Here is a 22,247-nt window from a genome sequence, read left to right on the forward strand (position 1 = left end):
GACTCCACTAATAACATTAGTCCAAGAAGAGCAGCACCCATTGATTACCATTGATTACGGTTCACTATATTGTCATCGGGTACTTCAGTTTCACCCCACAGCTCACACCCATAAGACGGCTTTCATTGACCACCTGAAGTCGGAAAATATACAGCTAATCGATCGTCGCAGAGCAGAAATACTATAGCAGAAAACCATCTTGATCTGCCATTTCCCTCCTTAACATGTATGATTGGAGAAAACACTTGAGACTCATCATGAATCGGATTACCAACCTATCTGGGTGACATTAGTTACCCCAAAAATATCGAAACCTCCGTCGTCATCAGCCCCAAGTTCCGTAATAGCAAAAAATGCCTCTAAGCTGCCACTCTTATACCTTGGCATGTCCTCGAAACGTGTGACGTTTCGCTTACTATAACATTAATAACAAGCTGGGTTAACACTATTGCACAATATGTCTCCTCAAATAAGATCAGGATACCATCCTCTCTCAAGCCTGGTGGAATCCAGAAGAATACACGGATTTCCTATTAAAGCAACAGTTGTACCAGATTTTGAAAAATTCCCCAACAGGTTTAGACCTTGTATCCTAGTCAAGAACACGAGCGCAATTTCACAGGAGAAATCAAGACCTATAACAGCACACCTAGCCACCCAACTTTATCAAAGGAAAATCCCATATCAGCGCCCATAGCTTTCGTAGTTTTCTAGCTATTGGGCTGGAAACAGCCGAATGGCTAGAGCATATCACTAGATTCAAAATGCTGGCAGGGCAGCCAAAACATCTACGTTTCGACCACGAATCACAACAAGACATGTTGCATCACATCATTGTCTCTACACATTAACTGATAGCAGCAAAAAATTCACCACTTCGAGCGACTGCTATTGCTAAAGTACACAAAGTGTCGCAATTTATGATAAAATGCCTTAGCTATTTAATCATCCAACTACCCAGGTTCATCTTCAACGGAATTCCGACTACAAGAACCTTTCCCCAAGCCTGGAACAGGTAGCGTGGCAGACCACAGCCAAAAACTGGAAAGAACGCTAAATGCTCGTAAAAATCCTGGGAAAAATAATGCTGTCCATCTTAATGAAGCTCTTCCATAGAGATAAGCCGCCACAGGTTCACTACACTATCTGAAACCGGTCCACAGTATTGAATTCCCTTGCAACTGCACATGCTATATTGACTCAGGAACTTGCTCTTACGTACCTAGACATTGAAGCTGGTTTTGATGCCATTAACGTGTCGGCACTCTCTGCTTAATCCTACTATGCAATCCATAGTACACACACACACACACAAAAAAAAAAAAAAAAAAAAAAGAAACCCAAACTATTATACAGTATTAGGGTCACCCTGTAATTTCTTACATATACCCATGTGTATTGTGTCTGTAAATTGCGCGTGTTCTCTGGCGATTTGCCTGTTTTGCTGGATGAAAAAAAAAAATTCCTCTTGCCGGGGGAAAAAACATGCTATCTACACCTAAAACTGATTAACTCAGCCACGGGAGTGAAAAAATCCTATTTAAGTTCCTTGCGTCATCGTCGGGATTCGAACCCGGACCTTTTCCACCCGGTGTTGGAGGACGGTGACGATACTACTGTACTACCGCGCAGACTGTTGGGGTACAAATACGATTATTACTCCTAATAATGACCTTGAAGCTACCACATGTATTAATAACGGTTTTATCAACATCGCTTCATACCTTGAATGGAATGGATTGCCATTTAATGCTGAAAGAAAAAAAAAAAAAAAAAACGAATGGTTTTTCCCCTCAGATCAACCCCAACGGCTCCAGTTATGGGTAAGTAATATTGGTCGCTCCAATCTACTCAGATTTGGGAACAGTATTTGACCAAAACGTTGGTTTTACGCTCATTTAGACAAGCTTATCCAGAGTAGCCTCTCTTCGATGGGAAGCGAAACAACACTTAATCTATGTCAAGGTTCCTCATGTAATTAGGAAATACATACTTCATACAATTAGGAAATAATCTAACCTAACCTAATCTATAGACCTTTATGACGTTTAAGCGTGGATATCAGTAGCTACTACACTGGTGTGCTAAACTTAAGGAACAACACTATTTCTAAAGGTTACAACCACAAAATCTTTACTTAAAGTACTCTTTACTGATGAGAGTAGATTCAGTCTCAGCAGCGATTCTGGACGTCAGCTAATCTGGCGAGAGGTTGGCACACGGTATCACCCTGCAAAAATCACTGAAAGGGATCGATATGACTATCGAGGAGTTCTCGTCTGGGGAGGCGTTATCTTGGATGGACGTGAACAACACCAAATACTGGAAGGCGGTACTGTAACCGGTGCACGCTACTGTACTGAGGTAATCCTTCCCCATGTGCGTCTGTTCCGAGGCCCCGAGTTCGTGTTTATGGATGATAACGCCACACCCCATCGCACTGCAGCTGTGATATGCTTTTGGAAAGTGAGCACATTGTTCGTATGGATTGGCCTGCCCGTTTCAATCGATCTAAATCCCATCGAACATGTATGGGACGCTCTGGAGAGACGCCTAGCGGCACGTCCACACCCACCAGAAAATGTTTGATCACCAGCTGAAGACGGCGCTGACAGAGGAATGGACGATGTTACCGCAAGAACTTATCAACAACATTGTTCTAAGTATGGACAAGCGGTGCAAAGCCTGCATCGACATTAGGGGTAGCCATATCTCCTACTGAGGACCACCTCTTCCCTTTGTTCCATCTTTGGCAGTGATGCATCTGTATCATGGCAGCCAGTGCTATGTTGCCATTTTTGAATAAAGTCTCTCTGTACCGTTTTGTTTCCGTTTTTGTGTCGGTGTTGTTTCCTTCATCATATCTGTACCTCACGAAGTTCCTTTGGTATGCTTTTCCCATATCCAGGCGGCCACTCCAATGAGAAACTACAGGTGAAAACCTGACTGGTCCTTAAATTTTGCACACCAGTGTACAACGAAGAGGCAATCCTAGTTGTAGAATTCAGGCTCCTTTAAAATGGGCCAACTGGAAAGCTTGTCTTCCATCGCTAGAGAAGTTTGCTTTGCATGGGTTGGAACAATTGCCTCACCCTTTGCGAACCGTCACGCACGACTGCTGAAACTGGGTGATCTTAGCTAGCAACAACAAAAAGGTGTGTGTGTTGTTTATATTCAGAGTGCTGTAAATGGAGAAAGTGAGTATGTGAGAGCGAATGATAATGTCCATATTTTAATAGGAACATTCTTATTCTAACATTTATGTTAGACATTATGAATGTATGCACTCTTAAATATATGTCCACAAAAAAATTCTCATTGCAGGCTAAGATGTGTATATGAATGATCTGGTCATGTGTGTAAACTGTGCAATGACCAAGTAATTGCTGTGTGACTCTTCTTTAAAAAACGTTAAAGTTATGTGTGGCATTCATATTCAAAGTGAATGCTAAGTATTGTCAACAGTCCTATTACTGTACTTGTATGTGCAACCTGAATATATGTTATATTAAAAAAAATGGAAAAGGTCTTGTGTGCATATGGGCCTGACGTAGTCGATTGGTCAGGAGCGAGAGTGCACTGTAATCGTATTTAACAGTCCCGTGACTTCTAAATAAGATTACTGTTATACACCCTCCTGTCCTCTCGAAATAACTGGAAACGGGACTCATCGGATCAGGAGACCCGTCTCCAATCATCCAAGGTCCAGTGCCGATGTTCTTTTGCTCAGTTGAGGCGTAGAGTCCTGTGTCATGGTGTTAGCAATGGGACTCTGGTGGGTCGGCGGCTCCCATAACCTATTGCGGCTAACGATCGCCTAATGGTCTTGGTGGAGACGTTTCTGGCACCTTTCTCGTCTCCGGTTGGCTGATACTTTCTTTTCTCCTACTTTATCCTCCCTATTCATTATTTACTATAACCGGGATTCCACTTGTTGGAATCCCACTAAGTGTAATTTAGATAGTTCCTGGAGCGCCTCCACGTGGCTAGGGACGGGAGTCGGGACGCAGGTAGCTTGCTCCCTGCCTCCCGGCTGCTAAGACTCCAGGGCCGGCAAACACCAACCATCACAACACACATATATACTTACACACACACACACACACACTTGCCGGCTATAAATAACCTACAGATGCTACAGCGGTATATAGGGGTAACCCTGGAGGCCGCAATCAATACAAGAATACCTTGTCCCCCTTGAAACATTGTGAGACAGTCGTCGACGGTCACGTTCATTCACCACCTTTCTCCGCCCACAGCGCTGCGCTGTTCACACGATGACTTGTTATTCTGGAAATGGCGTATTCACGATACAATCTTGATACTATCGAACGAGGAAAGTGCAATTTCTGTTCCACCTCTGCGATAGATTGACCCATGCGTCGGGCACCCAATATCAGATCGCCAATATGGCGGCCTTAAAGTATTGACGTGTCGTTTATCGCTCTGCAATAATTTGTCTGAATTATGTGTTTAAAATGCAATACAGTACAGTTAAAAATCATTGGTTCTAGTTAAAGATCAACCAACAGTGGACTCATAGGGTGAGACTTTTCTAACTTTCTAGGGAAATATAATCAGATTTTCACGTTCTTTATCTATTTCCTTTGTTGTGAGACAGGTCACCATGTCGCTCAAAACGAGGTAATGGAGAGTGCTCTGATATAACGCGGCTGCCACGTTCAAATCTGATTCTTGACTTGGGAGGATCCACCAATTTGTGCTCTCTGGGCTTCAAGAGTTCCGCACCATTTTGTGTTACTTCTATCTTTGCGGAACTAAATGTACCATGTGCTCGCGGAACAAATGTACCATATGCTCGCGGAACTAAATGTACCAAGTGCTCGCGTAACTAAATGTACCATGTGCTCAGTGTTTCCCCCTCCATAGACATTCCATGGAAGAGACAGATCTCTTTAATTATTGTTCCTGGAGCAAAACTGATTTCACCAGCGTGATTAGCGCCTCCGAAAACCATAAGAGGAAGTAACCCCGTTTTTCTAGGAGCACTTTCATTCCAAGGTGTTTCTTCCCCCCCACACAGCTGACAGAGGGGATAGCCCAAAACTCCCAAAACTCCCATAACCAACTGTGTGCCTTCAAATTAAGTCCACGGACGTATAGTGGGCATCATTTGCCATCATTTTCAGTGGCCTATCTTACTATCCCACCATACACCTGATAATCCGAACTGTACCGGTTATCCGGATTTCTTGAAATGGAAGGAAGAACAAGAAAACAAAATGATCCCCAGGGCCAGAGTGACGACCCTGTTATTGTGGAACCCCAGGACGAAGAGGAGGACCCCCCGTTCTGGATCCCAACTCACTAAGCGGAAAAATCGCAATCAGCTGATCCCCAAGTTTGGGCGGGAAACACGTTCCCAGACAGAGACTAAAGAACAGCCAGAAATAACCGCATCACAAAAAAACCCGAAAGAAGACAAACAGCAAGACTCACCCCTCGACCCTGCCATACAAGAGGGTACCATACACGAAAAGATGCTCTTTCTGAAAACCGCACTTGAAAACATTTTCAAGGAAAACTGAAATAGTGTCAGCAGCCCTCAGATCTGAGATTTTCACAATCTTCCACAAGATGGAGACAATCCTACATGATGAACAATTTGACAAAGAGAGAGCCACCACATGGCTACAGGCCTATATGGAATGCGGGGAAAGTCAAATGCCACAGCGCCCCCCGACATATTCTGATGCGCTGAGGAATCAACCTGCGACAAAAATGGCTATCACAAACGCCACCAACACCAAGTCCGCACCCAGGAAGAGGGAACTTCACGAGGGAACTGACAACCAGGAAGACCTACGTCTGAACCAGAGACAAACTGATAACCAGGAAGACCTACGTCTGAACCAGAGACAAACTGATAACCAGGAAGACCTACGTCTGAACCAGAGACAAACTGATAACCAGGAAGACCTACGTCTGAACCAGAGACAAACTGACACAGGACATGACATGAACTGGATACAAATTATTGCACTGGATCACTAGCTGGATGACTAAACCAAATGACCAACGCACGAACTAAGAAAATATCACCAGGACCCAAGGCTGCATCCTCATAACATGCACAATAGGCGACCTGAACAGGTTACATGACCAACCATAGGACAAGACTGCTCATGTATGACCTTGCGACTGGGATTTGACTCCTACATTGAAAAAGATCACCAAAGAAGATCTGGTTCAGATTGCTTGGACTCCCACGTGCTCTCAACTGTCAATGCCTGATGGCGATCTGTACTGGGCTCCCTTGCCTGGTACCTTTATTCCCTTTCCCCTGGTGGGGAGGAGGAGACAGTCTTGTTTCCTCTCCACCCCTGCCAACCCTTGTTCTTCTCCTGGTGGGGCTCGGGCCTGCTTCACTGAAAATCCTGGGGTCGCCTTCTCTATCGTCCCCATACTTCTGTCTTTTTCCCCCAGCCTTCAGTCTCCCCCCGTACTCTGCCTAATACGCCACCGTATAACCCCACACAAACTGCAAAAACTTAACTTCGTCCAAATTAAACCGCATAAACCTCAATTGGCTTTTCTAATTCCAGCGCTCACCCCTACCGAGGTTTTGTTTTTTTTGTTGTTGTTTTTTTTTTTTTTAGACCCTAGTTACTGAAATCTCAGGAAACTAGGTGGCAGGGCCTGCCATTTCATTCTGTGTACCTGGTCTGCCTCCACGAGGCCAAGTGTGGGCAACGTTGGGCCTCAGTAGGGGTCCAGCGGCTAAACGGCCAGATGAACAACGATACACAACACTACACATATACAAAATCCACACACTTTTAAATCTCTGGCCTTCCCAGTGAACTGGTACACCTACAATGAAAGCAACGCGGAGATGGGGGAAACCCCTTGTGCCGTTAGACATCAATACACTTTACACACCACGGACCCAGCTAATAATTGTAAAGATGAGAAGTACAGGCTGCAAACCTACTTAACATCAATATGGCAACGACGCTGGACGATGTCTGACAAAGGAGACGTCACGCGAAGGTTCTTTCCGAACTTGCAACAGGTGTACCCAAAGTATCCGACATGGCTCTGCCCTGGTCTCCACGTCACCTACCTTCTCACAGGACATGGAGCTATCCGCCACCAGCTAAACCGCCTCGGACTGACAGATAATCCAGCTTGCGCGTGTGGCTCCCTCGAGACCTGGGACCACCTGCTACACAAGAGTGATCTGTACGAAGATCTGCGTGGACACCTCATCATACGAGTCCAGTTCAACCCCAAAAATCAGGAGCACTACCTACTGGAGGACGAGGGAACCTACAATGCCCTCACCAACTTTGCTCAGTGCCTCTTTGCAAGACGCCACTCTACCTTTGCCAGCATACCTAGAACAACTAGGATAAATACAACAACGATCACAACAAATGACGAACAAAGAGAAAACTGGACTGCGTTCCAGCTGTGACTAAACTCCACTCCCCTAAATACTGACCCATGGATGGGACATCGATTCCATTTGAGAACTGTTAACGAATCACATCGCACGACCTACATTGATTACAATCGGACCTTCGGGAGTGCACCCTGACTATCTTATTGAACATCGACCAGAGGACGGACCTGGATCCGACGAGTAAGTACTTAATAAAAGACCAAGCAGGACCTGCACAAATGTCAGACAGACCTGGACTGCAAACCTGGACCGAGATACCTTCACTGCACTCCTGAGAATCCCGAATGGGGCAACCCTGCCTGACTGAAGCCACCCCACATCTATGCCCTGTTGGCGATCAGGCCGGCTCCCTTGCCTGGACTACTTTTTACTCTTTCCCTGGCGGGGGAGACAGCTCTGCTGTCCCCCTCCTCTTCTCCCCACCCCTTTTTTTCCTTCTGGTGGGGGCATGAGCATGCCACTTGTGTAAACTGGAGTTGTCTTCCCTATAGGCTCCATACTTATATCTATCTCCTCCCCAGTCTTTAGTCTCCCTCCCCACTCTACCTGCACGCTAGTGAACGCCCCACACAATCTAAATTCCACAATTCAAAATAAATTTCGCCCACCATTCTTTTGACCCTCTCCTAGCGCTTCCCCCTCAACGCGATCACATTTTTTTATAAAGTCCTAGCCACTGAAATCTCAGGAAATTAGGTGGCAGGACCTGCCAGAGTAAACTTAAACTGCTAGGTACCTGGTCTGCCTCCACGGGGCGAAAGTGGGGCAACCTCGGGCCTCAGTAGGGGTCTGGCGGCTAAAGGACTAGAAGAACAACGGTACATGACATTACACATATACAGGGCCCATATACTTTTAAATCTCTGACATTTCCAGTCAACTGGTACACCCACAATGTGAACTACGCGGAGATGGGGGAAAACCCTGGTGCTATTTGACCCTAAACACACTTTACACTTATCATCCCTCTCTGCTTAGGAAGCTCAGGCAACCCTGACAGAGACTACCCTGAGTAAAATGGACAGCCTGGCTTCCTCCTAGTGGTGTGTGCGGGAATGTGGGGTCCCACCGGGGGCCCCGCGGCCAAATGCCAGGACACACAACAGAACTCAACACAAAACTACACATTCAACACATAACACCTTTCTGACATTTACAGGAGTACTGTATCTCTGAATTGTGAAGAGCATGCGCTGTGGGGGCGCAGTTGGCGCGGCCATTCTTGCTGCATGTTTCACGTGAGATTATACAATTTTGTATACAATTTTTCACGTGATATACAATTTTGTAAAGCCACTTCGTTTTCACTTTAAATAAAACAATTAATTTATTAATTCAATAAAAATGGACTAATAAGCTTATAGAACTTTTAAGATCTACGATCGATCCGAGTCAGCGGGAAGCAGCAGAGAAACAGTTAGAACAGAGTACAGTTAGCAGTCTGTGTCAGCAATATTATAAAACGTGACTTTACTAGCAGATGGACACGAATTGTAGACAAAGTATCAGTTTATTTATAGCTTCCAGAATCTTCTGTTTGGATGGGAGTCAAAAATTATGATTATAAAAAACCCGATGAGAGAGGTAGGTCCCCTTAACGAAGCAATGCATATGCTTTTACCAATGATATATCAGCGCTGTATCCAATTATTGGGTGATCTCTCTGAAGTATCGGTTCTTCTTCAGAAACAGATTTTGAAGATATACTTTGCACTTGTACAGTACACTTTACCTCTTGATTTAATTTCCCGAGATATGTTTGCTGAATGGATGGAAGTATTTCGCAGTGTTATAGACAGACTTGTACCTGAGGCTGCAAATCAGATAGATGAAGAGGAACGTCCTGATCTTGCATGGTGGAAATGTAAAAAGTGGGCTCTTCATATATTAACCAGGATTTTTGAAAGATATGGTAGCCCAGGAGGTGTAACTAAAGAGTACAGAGAATTTTTAGAATATTATTTAAAAGCCTTTTCTGGTGGAATTCTAGAAGTTTTACTGAAAGTTTTAGATCATTACAGACAGAATATATGTTTTTCCTCGTGTTCTACAGTTGGCCTTGAATTACATCAATCAGGCGGTAAATCATGCTTTTTTCATGGAAGTTCCTTAAGCCACATATGGCTGGTATAATTCAAGATATTATATTCCCTTTAATGGTTACACAGACCAAGATGAAGAACTGTAGAATGCTGATCCACAACATTAGAATGAAATTTTATGTATTTGAATACTTTATATTTCCAGTCACAGCAGCACAGACTCTTTTACACACATCAGCTAAGAAACGGAAGAATATGTTACAGAAAGCAATGGGCTTTGTCATGACTATCTTAACTAACTCTGTTGCTAATGCACGTCAAAAAGATGGAGCACTTCATATGGTTGGAACAGTAGTAGATATTCTTCTCAAGAAAAAATTATATAAAGAACAAATGGAAACTATGCTGGTTACATATGTTTATTCTGAATTCCAAAGTCCACATGGATTCATGCGAGCAGGTGCATGTTGGGTTCTTCATTATTTTCATGATATAAGATTTCGAAATGAAGGTAGCTTAATGCAAGCACTACAGTTAACACAGAATTGTCTTCTCAATGATATAGATCTTCCAGTGAAAGTTGAAGCAGCCATTGCCTTTCAAGTTCTTATTACTAATCACGAGAAAGCTCGGAAGCATATTGAGCCCATTGTTCTAGAGCTTCTGAATATCATCCGAGAAACAGAAAACAATGACTTGACTAATGTCCTTCAAAAAATCGTTTGTACATACACAGAACAGTTAACTCCTATTGCTGTAGATATGACAACATATTTGGCCCAAACTTTCAGTCAAGTCGTAGACTCTGGAGAAGAAGGCTCTGATGAAAAGGGGATCCTAAATACCATAGATACCATTTTGTCGGTGATGGAAGAACAGAAAGATATAATGGCCCAGTTGGAACCAATTGTTTTGAATGTTGTAGGCCTTATTCTTTCACAGAGTGTTACAGAATTCTATGAAGAGGCAATGTCACTGATTTATAGCTTGTCATCAAGTTCCATCTCCCAAAATATGTGGAAAGTATTTGAAATGATGTACCAGACATTCAAGAAAGAAAGATGGTTTTGATTACTTTACAGATATGATGCCCGCTTTACACAACTTTGTAACAGTAGACACAGCAGCTTTTGTTAGTAATGAGAATCATCGTTATGAATGGAGATGGAGGTGAAGATGCTGAATGTCATACTGCAAAGCTTTTAGAAGTAGTTATCCTTCAGTGCAAAGGGCAGATAGATCAGTGTATTCCATCCTTTGTTGAATTAGTCTTGGGTCGTCTTACAAGAGAAGTGAAGACATCAGAACTAAGGACAATGTGCTTACAATTTGGAACAGCAGCTCTTTACTATAATCCAAATCTGCCGATGGAAACACTGGAAAAGATCCATGTACCAAATAGTACACAATCAATCACCTCCCACTTTATCCAGCAATGGATACATGATACAGATTGTTTTTTAGGGCTTCATGATCGAAAGATGTGTGTTGTTGGACTATGTACATTGGTTAGTGCACCAGTAACCAGGCCAAAAATTGCCAATCAGTGTGCTCAGCAGGTCGTTCCTTCTGTTCTTCTCCTTTTTGAAGGACTAAAACGAGCATATCAGTATCGGGCACAAGAAGAAGATGATGATGATGATGATGATTCTGAAGATGAAAAGAAGAATATGAACAAGAGGTGCTAGAGAGTGACGAAGATGACATTGATGAGGAAGGTGCTGAATACCTCGAAAGGCTTGCTGCAAAAGCAAAGTCAAAATCTCCCTTTCCTGTTACTTCAGCCAACATTCAGGCTGATAATGATGACGATGATAATGATGGGGAAGATGAAGAGGATGGAGCAGAGGAGACTGCATTAAAAAGTTATACCACACCACTAGATGATTAGGAAACAACAGTTGATGAATATGTAGTATTTAAAGAAGTTATGCAAACTATCAAGGCCACAGACCCTAACTGGTATAATATTCTTACATCTCACTTAAATGCAGAACAACAAAAAGCATTTGAAGAAGTGTGTCTATTAGCAGATCAAAGGAAAGCTGCAGCAGAGTCCCGGCAGATTGAGAAGAGGGGAGGTTATGTTTTCCAAAATCAGACAGTTCCAACATCTTTCAACTTTGGTGGGACTCCTCTCTCCTAAAATTTTCAAGCCTATATTCAGACCCTGTATTAGTTGCCACAGCTTTAAAATATATACACAACACGCACTGCTGATCTGAACTTCCAGAACTTTTTTGGAGAGAAATACTAGCAGAATGACATTTGTTGGTGTTTTTTCATGAGAGGAATAATGATGATGGACATACGTGATACAAATATATATATATATATATATATATATATATATATATATATTTGAGTTAAGTTGTAATGTATAACATGAAATGAAGGCTAGTAATATTATTTCTAATCTGTAATATTATTTTGTCACAGATCTGATTAATGCCATCAAAAATGATTAAACATTATATCCGTCTGTATATTATTTGAGTTAAGTTGTAATGTATAACATGAAATGAATAACAATCCTATTTTCTTTTTACATACTTGAATATATATATATATATATATATAATAAAAGTTATGACTGTGAGGCTTGGAAGGCAACTTAAGTATAATTTCAACACTCTGAAGTATATTTTCAGGACAGTTATATTTAATGGGATACCATCTTCACAGTCCTTACAGTTAACATGTGTACATACGTTGTTGCTCATTTTTCAACTGTTAAACAACTTGAAAACCACTAATGGAAATTGCTTGTTTTATATATGCCTGAAATACACCACCGTATGCCAATGACTTTGGGGTAAATAGAGTTCAGATTTTTATTCTTCTGTCTATAGCACTGTTTTTGGCTTATTTTTAATTAATTTTATGTAGATATTGTCAAAAGTTATATAATTGTTTATTTTAATGGAGAATTTGAAATTTGATTAAATTATGTGGTAAAAATTAGAGGACAACACTAGGGAAAAGAGTGGACATGCTTTGGGAGCATCCACTTACCGGTAGCCTGTTATGAGGCTTATAATATCGTAACCTATAACCAGAGCTCCTATGACAGTTGTGGTATCTCTTCATAGCGTACATATGGTGCAGATGTGGGAAACCACAGGTGGCGCTGACCCTAATATGCACACTATATCATCCCTCTTTCAAAGTCGGTTAACTCACGACGTTTATCCATACTGACATCGAATTACCGTCTACGTGAATGCAGTGTACCTATATACCTGCCAAGCGTTGCGTTTGTGCACTAGCGAGAGGAATGACAGCGTCGCGTTGCTCAGGAACCAGGTATCCCATGAATTCTATCGTTTCAGTGTATGATAAGGGATGCTAAGGTAGAGAGAGCACGATTTAGAGAAGAGGTAGTAAAGTTGGGGCAGGCTCGTTGGGGTGCGTCTGATAAAGGTCGAGTGACATATCTTATGATACTTTTAGACCGGATTGCAGGAAGTTTTATTTTAGCCTGAGAGTTATAGATTACTGGAATAAGTTATCTACATGGGTGGTAGAGGCTGACAGTTTGGAGAAATTCGCAGGTCAGCTGGATGATTACCTACGGGAGGAGGCAGACGTATAGGTTGTCTGTTTCCTTTTTTCTTATTAATTATTATTATTATTTTAAAAATTTTCTTCTTATTATTTTATTTTTATTCTTATTTTTTATGTTATTCTTATTTTTTACTCAATTTTTTCTTTGTTTTTATTTTATTTATTTATTTATTATTATTATTATTATTATTATTATTATTATTATTTATTTATTTATTATTATTATTATTTATTTATTTTTTTTTATGGCTGTTGCAACATAAGCCATAGGCTTCCTTGCACCATGTGGCCATTATTAATACTAATACTAAATATCGAAAGTTAAAAAGTTTTGGATAAAATCAGAAGATGGCATACCTTAGGATTGCATCAGACAATCGTCAGACAATGTAACGGGGCATGGTCTTAAATAGAAATTGCAACAATTAGGGCAGTTAACAGTGCAAATTGCAAGTGTGGAAATCAGAAACACCAGAACATATAATTTTTAATTACAGTTTTTATAAGGCTTTAAGAGAAAGGCCTTTTTATAAGGCCTTTAGAACAAGTTGGTCTGCTCTCTTCTAGTGATCTGTGGAAGCTTTTTTGAGAGTTATTACAAACTATGTTGGATTTTTAATATTTGTGAGAGAGATACTTTTAGTGACAAATGGGCCTGGAGTACTGGGGTCCATAGTTTCAAATACATATATATATATACACAGTTATGCCCAGTTAATTTATTAAAGTACAAATAGTACTGGGCATAACTGTGTATATATATATATGTATTTGAGAGATACTTTTGTTGTGAGAGTTCAGAGTTCGGTTATGGAAATATTGTTACATTTTTAAGGATTTTATTTATACAAATTTATAAGTTTTATTTGTATATATCGAATCTTGTCAAGATATACAGTATATAGAATTATATATAGTGTAAACAGCGTCAGCGTATACAGTAAATGCTGTAAATTGAGATTTATAGCGTATACACTGATTTTAACGATATGGAATCGTCTAAGACAGGTGTCGGAAACCTTTTTTGAGTGAAGAGCCATTTTTGATCTAATTAAAAAAAAGAGAATCCAAAGAGCCGCACATCAGCTCAAGCTGGGAGAAGGGGGGAGTTTTTAAGAAATGAAATAGCGTAGGAAGGTGTTTTATTAAAAAATATATATTTTTTGAAATATTATTTATTATTACTGAAAAAACGTAACAAACATCAAATTAGGTAAGAATTAATGCGACTTTTGCTGCTGAACTTCTTGAGCGAGTCTCTCAACATCAGGCGAGTATGCCGTAATTTTTAATCTTTAAAGATGCTGAGAGACTCGCATTGTTCAACAGTTTCTTGATTTATTTTTAATATAGTTCACATTCGAAAATATTTCGAACATGAACTGTTCGAAGAAATACGTCGAACATAAAACTGAGAGAAGTCCAAACGCAAATACTGTATTTTCAAATTTATATCCTGGAACACTACTCCATGCATTGAACAAAATTTGGTCTTGCTTTTTCAACTCATCTATTGCCGCCCATTTGTGTCGAATTGCAAGGGTAGCCTTTTGCCTTTCCAAATCCCCAATTTCAGTTTTAAGGCATTTTAGTCTTGCACTCCACATGTCCTTGATTTTTAAGTCCCCTAACTCCATTTCAAATTGTACTTGTGGGCTAAAAGTTAAAGAGCAGCAGGTTGCCGATCTCTGGTCTAAGACAATGTTTGAATAATATTTTAGATAGTAGAGACCAGTCTCCTCACTGGCAGGGGCGGTAGCCTCATTGTTAGGTCTTTCACCCAGTAAGCGGTCGATATTTGTAATTAGATTTTATTGCGTTTATGACCTTTAGCTCACAGAACGCTTTTAAAGTTTAATATGATGATGATGATGATGATGATGATAGTGCATTTTGGGTCCTATGGCTTTAAATCCCCCACTTCATTCTCAGGGCATTGCTCATCTTCATTCCCACCCCCTATCCAAACTTTTGCCTAATCGGCCCTGTCACTTTAAATGTTTCACTGCTTAGCAGTCCCCCTGTGGAGGATGGGTCGCCTCTGCAGGGGTGCTCCCCTTTGTCCCCCATTCTTTTAGTTCATGGTGGAAGCCTTCCTATCAACCACCTTCTTCGCCTCCACCTATTAATCAAAACTTAAACTGTCACCCTGCGTTCCTTCGAACAAAAACTTCTACTTTTTAAATTTTATTATTTTTTTTTTGTGGTCCTCCCTAGTAAGGTCAGGTGACACCAGGGTTATTCCGGCAACTGCATCTTACTATCTGGCTCTGCTCCGAGCACCCGGTACGGTAAACAGGGATCGGTGTTGTGCCTAGGCTAAGAGGCTAGATGAACAACACAACCCTACAAAAACTGCATACCACTCACACTATTTACCTGTGCCACTAGACCCTAAACACTAATGTACCGGATATTATTGAAATCCAGTGACTAGCAGCCACATTTATAATGGTCATAGACCAAATCTGAACACTATCCATTTGGGATTCCTCTTATTGGCGAGTACCGTGGCCAAAACTTCGGTTAACCCCGATGCTCTGCACGAAGCATCGCAGACTTCATTTATCAGACCGCTTCATTCCAAATAAAATGCTAAAGTGAAATACAGCACCTCGATGCCGACTTGAATAAGTTATAAAACTTATAAGAAGTCTAAACAGCTCGCTCACATCCAAGAAGTTAACAAGAGCAAGGTCGTGCTCCCTTCCGTGGCTCACACATGCTACTCCGTAGCTTGTGTGAGCTACGGAGAGGAGCACGACCTTGTGTGTGCTATTTTCAGTTGTAAAAAAAAAAAAAAAACTAGGTGATACCAGCCCTGCTTGTTGCTATACTGTTGGAGAAGAATGATCCGCTTGTAACTAATGCGCCGTACTGCAGTGCATTAGACATTAAGTACTGGATAGCACTTTGCCTTCATCTGATGAGTAACAACCATGACCCACGCTATAAAAGACATTGTTTTTATTCCTCCTAGCTACAAAATTCCTTTGCTGTTTGCGGGGTTTCGAAGTCTCACCAGCCCGATGATTCTGTAAACCACAGCGTATTGATGTGTATTCATATAGAGCGTATGAATACCAGTCATATGTGTGTATATGTATATATTTGTAAATATAACCTTAAGTGATGTAGTATTGTAATAGTTAATACTTGTATTATGTATGGAATCATTATAGCATATTGCATTTTTTATAATTCTGTTACAAGAATCTTTTGATTTTGATTTGAAATTATTCTTGGTCTTTCACCTTCTTTTGATTCCTAAATTACTTATATTTTACCGTCTCTAAATGTCTGTCTTATATTACTATCTTTGTTGCAGTTACTCGGAGAGTTTGTTTGTTTGAAATACATATTTCAACGGAAATTGTGCTCCAATTTGCACGGGAATCCAAAGCTCTACGAACAGAAATGATAAAAATAAATGAAAATTATGACCCCAATGGAAAATAATAATAATAATAACTAGGGGTTTTCACCCTCTGCTCGCCAACCCCGCGCACGCTTTTCTACATAAAATGTAGAGGTATGACGGAGTAAGTCAAATATTTTCTACGTAAAAGACATACCTGTCGAAACGCACTGATGTTTTTTCTCCTCCTTTTTACTCCCATCCTTCATCTATCTCTCTCACTCATGCTTTTTTCTTTTGTTCTCCGTCAGGAAGCTCAGGCGACCCCTGATGGAGAACAGCCAGAGTACAGTGGACAGCCTGGCTCACCTCCCAGTGGTGGTGGTGAGCAATGTAGAGTCCCACTAGGGGCCCTACAGCTAAGTTCAAATGTTCACTCTGCAAGGTTCCGACCAATGAGAAGAAGGGAAAGTAAAGCGTAAGAAAAGAATAACATATAAAAGGCCGAAAGAATATAAAAAATACTAATGATTTGATTAATGTAATGATATAATACTGATTATATATAACACAGAATGCTAACATTGATATACATATAGTTGCAATGTGAATATTGTGCAAATTTTGCTATAATGTGAACAAAATGCTGCTAATATTAATAAACAAAACTTATGTAAAGCTCGGGATGAAAATTGATGGGAAGAATATACATTCTGAGAAGAAAACAAAGCAAAGTAAAATGGAACACCATAGAAAACTTCATCAGGGTACCATAACTACGTTTCGTGCATTTCTGCCAGTGCAAGTAGATCAAAATATAAAATGAACAAATCCAAATAAAACTACAGCACTCCGCGAACACCCCACAAGAGTCGCAATTTCTGACGAAGTCCGTCAGGTTCGTCTTTGTCGCACCTGACGGAAAGAATCTTTGTCGAAGTCCGTCAGGTGCGTACTTGTTCATGTCGATCAAGTACTTCGTGTGGACCGGATGCCACAAATCTGCAGCATCATATTTACCGGTTCTTACTGCGACATGTGTGCCACCAGGCGGGGATGAGCGTTAGCTTGCTAAAACACTGAGGTGATCTTAATGGTCTGATTGGACAATGTAACTTGCTATAAGTTGTTTTGTGCTATAGTGTGTGTAAGATTTGTTTTTGTAAAATGAACAAAATCAAATCGCTTAACAAAAGAAACAAACTTGTAAAGTTTGTTTCTTTGTTAAGGCTTGTTAAGTGTCAGTTTGTGAGGTCATAACCATGGAATCGACTGTTCCATCAGGGACAGATCACGTGTCCATATTATGTCATATGAAGCAGGTAGTCAGAGAAACCGATGGATTGAGTGTATGTGTGCCTGCACGCGCTCGTAAAAATTCAGAAAGAAAATGGGCTAACCAGCGCGACTAAATGACTGAGCACGGCGTGACAGTCGTCGCCAGTGGTACCTGTGTGAGTGTCATAGAAACTGTTGAGCTGTAGTTTTGTTCCTTCACAACAGAGTCTAGAGCAGGATTCCCAGACAGATCTATCAGCGACCTCATCTGGGCGAATAGGGGTTCAGTCGCTGCGAACCCCCCCCCCATGATTATTTGTATTGTAAAAAAAGGATTTCTGAGAAAATGGGAATTTATGATAATAAGCTAAATTTTTTCCACTGAAATTACTTTATTAACATTGTTAATGCAAATACGCACATTTTGAAATATTTATCATTACCGAAACATTACCTATTCGTTATTTATTACATTGGAATACCATATATATTTTTAAAACTGTAAATATGTAGATTAAAGTATTTTATTTATCTTTTAAACACAACTTGTCAAATCTGGGACACAACTTATTTAGAACACAACGTCATTCGCTATCAACATCTATCAATTTGTTTTTTTCGTTTTACGTTTAATTGACACTAAACTAGAAAATCCAAGTTTATAAAGATAAGTAGTGGGAAAAATATTTTTATATTTTCTCTTCGTCTTTAAACAAAACTCTTTTATGCTCACATCAGAATCTAGCACCATTTTGGCATCTCCATCTCTGCGTAAATCCAATAATTCTTCTTGAGTATTGTCCTCTTCTACAACATCCGTTTGGCATAAAAAAGGATCTTGAATGAGAGATAAAGAGTCGTTGAGAAGTTGCACTAGTTCCATTTCTAGTACTCGCAAATGTTTACAAATAGAAACTTTAACTGCACTTAGATTTATATCAGTGTGGAGAAAACAGAAAAATGTGACTTCTCAACTTTCACAATCCTAAGGTAAAGCTTGCCTTGGAATACTCGGAATTTTCCCCTTTGCTTTGATGATTATTTGCTCTCGTCCCTGCAATGTTATATTCAGCATATTAATTTTGCCAAAAATATAGGCTAAATATGCGAGTTTTGAGAGCCGCATTGAATTTTCAAAGTAACAACTTCTTCTGTTGTCTTAGAAATATATCTACCTCAGATCGGAGCTCGAACTCGTTATTTAACGAGTTATTTAACTCGTTAAAGGCTCTTTAACGAATTCGAACTCGAATTCCTTAAAGAGCCTTCCTCTCGATAATCAACACACTTACTGTTCGGCATCCATATCCTAGCACAACGAACAAAACAGTCCCGTTTTTAAAGAACTTCCTTTGATATAATTAGTACTTGTCACAACTAAAACTGACTTCAAATCATCAGGTAACATTTTCGCTGCTAGAACTCAGTATAACCCCTGGCTTAGTGCCGTGAAGGGTTTGTAAAGGTAGGGTACCTGCGTGTACCTAGGAACCTTACAATAAAGACCATATTTATAAAATACAATACATAGGCCAATAATATGAACAATGCCGCACATTAAAACATTGAAGCCCTAATGTGACTCCTATCGTAGTGGTCGCATCATCTGTCGTTATTCCATGGAGTTTATTCCAGTGAAAATTACGTTGATTATCAAAATATCGCAGTTTACGACGTTTATTAGCTTCACAGGTGCTCTCCTCAAAGGATATGCAAAATAGATAATCTTTAAACGTTTTGTCATGTACTGTATATATCTCACAAATACCATTAAATATGCATTGCTAGTAATGTCTGTGCTCTCGTCGATTTGAATACAGTACTCCATGCTTCGGTTGTTTGTAGCTTCCTAACTAGTTGCTTCTTAATATCCTCTGTCATATCAAAATTCGTCGTTTTACTGTTGACTTATTCAGGAAGATCTGGTCCAATAATCCAGCTTCCTCTTTATCAAGCATGTTGTGAACCATTAATTTTGCTGCTGGAATTGTGAGTTCTTCAGCAGTGATGTGCGGTTTGTTTTTCTGCCTAATAAGTAAAAACCTCATAACTTGCTTTCAGCGCTGAATGATGAACCCTGTGGGAAGCACCAAAAACACCACATGCTAAATGCTGTTCCATAGGTGTCCAGCCTTTGTTGCTTCACATTTAGGGCTTACAATACCGGTCAAAATCTTAATACCGGTATTTCGGTATTTTTAATTTATGAAACCAGGATACCGGTATTCCAAAAACAAACGTTTTTCTCAATAAATTTTGATGACAGTTAGGTGCAATAAAGTAAGGAAAAAACAAGTACTGTAATTACTTGAATTCAAGTTTTAAATAAACATTTATTGCAATAATAAATATTTTGAAAAAAAAATCATTAAAAATACAGTTATTCTAAAAACAAAAAAATACATATTGTTACTACAAAGTTTAGTTATGTTTAAGCATCCACACTACCTGTCCGAATAAAGTGAGCTCTTAAGAAACATAAGCAATCAATAGTATGATCGTTTAAAATGGATCTAATTTTGGTACATACAGTATTTGATTAGCGGCAGAAAACGCCCTTTCGGATTCTATTCTGGTACTATTGTAATGAGATAATCGTAGACGATCTCAATACATATTTTATAGGCTTTGAACTTTTTTTAGCAAAAATAGTTAGAAGTATTTCATAAATTTCCGACTCAAGTTCATCTTTTAAAATCTTTGGAGTCAGGCAATTTCTTATTGCCTGACTCCAACATGGAACAGAACACTGATGTTCTGTTCCATATTGGTCTTCCATGGTTGATTATGTTCATCATTTTCTGAAGAAGAAAGACGTTTTATTCAGGGAAGTATAATTTTCAGTATAGTATCTTTAGAGTCTGGGAAAGAGCAAATAGTGGAGATAAAGAATAAAGAAGAGAGCAAAGAGTGCAGTTAAGGAATTCTTCACATATGTAAATGCAAAGAACAGAAGGACAAATCAGATTGAACCCTTATGTAATGGGCGTGGGACAGTACTAGATAACATAACTGAAGTTGCAGATGCACTCAACTTACTTTGCATCGATATTTACATAAAAAAAAACCCCTTTGTGTCAATGAGATATTATGGAAGTGAAGTTGAAAAAAAATGTAATTAATGATGTTAAAATTTCAAATGATTATTTAAAGAGAACTTTCGTGCCTACAGGCGATAAGGCTCCTGTGGTTGATGGCATACACTCTATAATCTTAAAGGAGGCTGCAAGTGAGTTCATTGAACCATTAAGGCTAGTTATGAGAGCCTTAATGGTTCAATGAACTCACTTAATGTAAATTGGAACATAAAGGCGGTTCTAGGAGTGTAACGGGAAATTACCGACCGGCCAGTCTAACTTCAGTAGTACGGAAAATCATGGAGGCAATGATCAAAGGTGGAATTCAGGATCATTTAGATGGAAATGGAATTCTGTAGGATACACAACATGGTTTTGTAAAGGGAAAATCATGTTCAACAAATCTGGTTAGCCATTTTGACAGGTCACTCGTGAGCTGTATTTAGGGAATAATTGCGACATTGTTTATTTGGATTTCAGCAAAGCATTTTACTCAGTCCCACATGAGTGGTTACTTTATAAGTTGGAGCAGGCTGGAATCATAGGGAAAATCCTTAGATGGATAGCACGATGGCTTGAGGGCATTAGGCAGAGGGTTGTGATAAATGGTTAATTCCTCAGAACGGGTTAATGTAAGAAGTGGGGGTTCCCCAAGGATCAGTATTAGAGCCAGTGTTGTTTTTGATTATCTTAAATTATCTTAATTCTACTGGAAATAGGGCGTAAGGTCTAAAATTGCAGATGATGTAAATATCAGTAGAATAGATAATGATCGCCGCCAAGCAGAGCTTCTTCAGAGTGACCTAGATAGACTTCCGGGATGGTCAGAAAAGTGGCAGCTATGCTTTTATTCAGCAAAATGCAATGTCTTACACCTGGGGAACAGCAACCCCAAAATAACTTATACACTTGGTGGAGTTGAACTAAAGTCAGTAGTGGAGGAACGGGACTTGGGAGTTACGATACGGTTAGACATGAAGTTGTGCGAGAATTGTGGATAGGTTGCAATGTTTCAAGGTGTCCTATCGATGATTTATCGAACATTTACTAGTAGAGATAAAGACGTCATAATCACATAAAGGTGATTTTATGTGATTAACAATTATTTTTTTTTAAAATTAGTACCGAAAAACCAGTATTTTTTGTATCAATACCGGTATTTCAATTCCGGGAAAAAATGACCGGGATCCCGGTATTGTAAGCCCTATTCACATTCTCTTCTTTCAGCTTGAAGTAATTGACGTATTTGTTCAAAAGTTCAGGATGACGTGTCTTACGATGCCGTTCCAGCATGCTTGATTTCAACGATTCCTGTGATAGAACCGACATGCAGACAACATACTGAGGCATTGTCTTTCTCTTTTCGAAAATACTGAATCAAAACTTGAAGAAGGCTTCGTTGTAGTTTCTTTTTTTTTGCTCATGATGTTTACGAAGGGTGTTTGCTGAAATCTAAAATTATATGCAGTTTTTTATATTAAAAAGTTTCAAAAATT

At 39.9% G+C, this 22,247-nt stretch overlaps 1 protein-coding gene and 1 pseudogene across 1 annotated transcript in view; one reads left to right on the forward strand and one right to left on the reverse strand.

Annotated features, from left to right (window-relative positions):
* LOC150081856 (zinc finger CCHC domain-containing protein 24-like) overlaps positions 1 to 22,247 on the reverse strand; it is a 209,628-nt gene that overhangs the window by 52,770 nt on the left and 134,611 nt on the right. The gene's annotated exons all lie outside the window — the stretch shown is intronic.
* LOC150081857 (importin-7-like) lies at positions 458 to 11,666 on the forward strand (annotated as a pseudogene).

Source organism: Mastigoproctus giganteus, chromosome 8, assembly GCF_048544385.1.
Source record: "Mastigoproctus giganteus isolate SK-2022 chromosome 8, ASM4854438v1, whole genome shotgun sequence".
In the NCBI taxonomy this organism is placed as follows: domain Eukaryota; kingdom Metazoa; phylum Arthropoda; class Arachnida; order Uropygi; family Thelyphonidae; genus Mastigoproctus; species Mastigoproctus giganteus.